Below are 2758 nucleotides of genomic sequence, written 5' to 3' on the forward strand. Positions count from 1 at the left end.
GCTTTAGAAACACAACATTGTGTATCGATCTGCACTCCCCTGCACTCATCTTTGACTACAGACACTCCTGTTCCTGGGGAAACAAGGCTCTTGGGGTCCAATCAATCAATTCCCTTCAGATTAAAGAATGGTAAGAGAAAGAAATGCTCTAAAAATTACTTGTATATAGGAAACCGAACATTATTAAGTGAACTGATGCAACATGGGCAGCCTCAGACTAGCAAGATACAAGCACAGGAGATGGAAAGGCTGTGAGACACCAGAAAGAAAATAACCTCCAATGATTCAGAGACACAGGTATAGAAGAAGGAAAGCTCAGTTGAGACAAGTGCTGTCATACAAAGTACTACACTGTACTGTGGATGGCAGGACTGAGAACCTGCTATTATTCCTGCCATACTCATGCAGGCTTATCTATTCTGAAAAACAGCTCTTACTGATGCTTATACTGTAAACCTATAGCACATTTCAATTAAGGAAATTCAGTGACTATGCAGAGAAACTCGGCATCACACACAGGTCAACATGGGCCTTTTGCAAGGAGGTTTGAAATGGCACCACTGCGGGCATGTAGAAATGTCAGTATGAGAACTGTGAAGTCCCCGAAAGCCCTAATTACCTCCTGTTTCCCCTTCACACAGAGTGAAGCTCTAAGCAGGGTCAGTCTGCTCTTCTCTAAACCTCCTATTCAATGTTGTCTTGGGCTGGTGCAGTTTATTTGGTGCTGGAACACATTTCCTTCTTTAAAAGACAAGAACATTTCTCAACAGTTCATGTGCAGAGTGAGTAAGGTCACTTCATTCCCTGATACTGTCCCCATCCTCATTGTAGGTAATACACAAGCTGTATCTAATTGTCCTAAAAGCATCAGATTGGCACCGTGCAACACACAACTTTGTGCATGATAAAGCAGAACCTTCGTTTGCTCACTACTGTCCTTGCATTTTTATTTAATTTCCACTAGCAGAGAGGTCCACTTTCCAAATTGGTAACAACTGAACAGGTCTAACTGAACATGTGCCCCTCTCCAAGGGCACCAACACCTCCCTGCATATGTACACACAGGTCCACACATGCATGTCATACATATGCACACACTGGTCCATGTTCATAACCAAGTTATTACCAAATCCTAATTGTCATCAATTCCGGAGGGATTTGCAGCCAGAAAGATCAAAAGGTAGAACTCATTAATTTGAAGATTAATAAAAAACCTGTAGGTAATTTAAATTATTAACTATACTTCTACTAATCTTTCATAAATTGTTCTGAAAATAAGATAATCCTCTGACGCTGGCCTACAAAAAGGGCCTGTCACATTATTTAAAGAAGATTACTATCCAAACATGATGAAGAATGCAGGTAGGGAGTCTGCTTCCTTCCTTAAGTCCATTGGGTAAATCATGTTTAGCAAACAAAATTTTAGTTTGCCATGTCACTGACATTAAAATTCTTATCAGGTTACGCTATTTATTTAGCACATTTTCTTCACTGCTAGGTGGAGGTGTTTAAACCACAGACTATAGGGTAGATTCTGTTCTGGATGGATTTGCACAAATTCCACTGAGGTGACAGGTTTCACTCTTTTCCTAAGAATACACAGAACTGCATTTATACAAAGCATGTATTTTTTGCCAAATTGCTGTGTTTTGTATTCCAGAAATAAAAACTTTCAAAAATATAAGTCCAGTGTCTAAATGCGCTCTCTCATTAAACAATTAAATCATGTCCTTTCTTTTCCCTTCCCTTTGCGTAGTTTTTTCATTCTTTATTGAATTCCTTTCAACATCACAAATGAAAACCTGTCTCACCTGCTTCCTATGCTTACTCCATAATAAACAGCCTATAGCCAGGTCAGAGAGAGGTTGCAGGTACAGATGGGAACAGACCTTGCTATTCTGCTTCATGGATGAAGGAGATCCAGTCTTGCTTTTCTATATCCTCTGCTCAGCTACTAGACAAAAACAGCAGGACACCACCTCCCTCCTTCCAGCCATGTTTAAAAGAGTCCATTTCTCTTTGAGCATAGAAGCCAACCTTCAGCTGATCATCAGGCACTGTAAAACCCAAGCTGAAGACAACCAGCCTCTAATTCTTGGTCCTGGACCCTGGTCATCGACTAGGATCACAAAAGGCTTATGTTTGTTACTTACACTGGTAGCAATTCCTGAGTGTTGGGCAGCGGGTGTTTCCTAGCATAGCTTGACTAATAAGTGCAAGTGCAACCCTGGGTGGGATGCCAAGTTCACATCTCAGTAATACAGACTGAAATCCACCGTGCTGCAGAGAGAAAGGAGTCCCTTCAGACTCATACCCAGAGCACAAGTACAAAAGTAGGATGGCAGATTTCAAACGCGGCGTCCCCTACCCTCAGGCAGCAGTATCCTGAAGCTCCATTTGGACTTGTGCAACGCAGCCCTGCAACACACTGTGCTGCTGACATCATGTCATGAAACCAGACAGAATTAAAGGATTTCTTTATACATTCCTCCTGCTTGCAGCCACGGGAGTTGGCTAGGGCTGGTGCATGTCCCACTACAGCACAACAGGCTGAGAAAGATTTATACACATCTTCCTGCATAAATGACTACAGAGACAGTGAGGGGAAATAATTGCCTAGATCTCACTCCATTATTTCTGACAGGAAAGAGCCTGTGCTCCTTATTGTACTGATAACGAGTTCTATCTAATTTCAAAACTGTATTATGTGAGTTGCTGCAAGTATTACACAGTTTATTAATATATATGGAAATACAGA

Source organism: Antrostomus carolinensis, unplaced genomic scaffold (assembly GCF_000700745.2).
Source record: "Antrostomus carolinensis isolate BGI_N321 unplaced genomic scaffold, ASM70074v2 scaffold23373, whole genome shotgun sequence".
Classification (NCBI taxonomy): domain Eukaryota; kingdom Metazoa; phylum Chordata; class Aves; order Caprimulgiformes; family Caprimulgidae; genus Antrostomus; species Antrostomus carolinensis.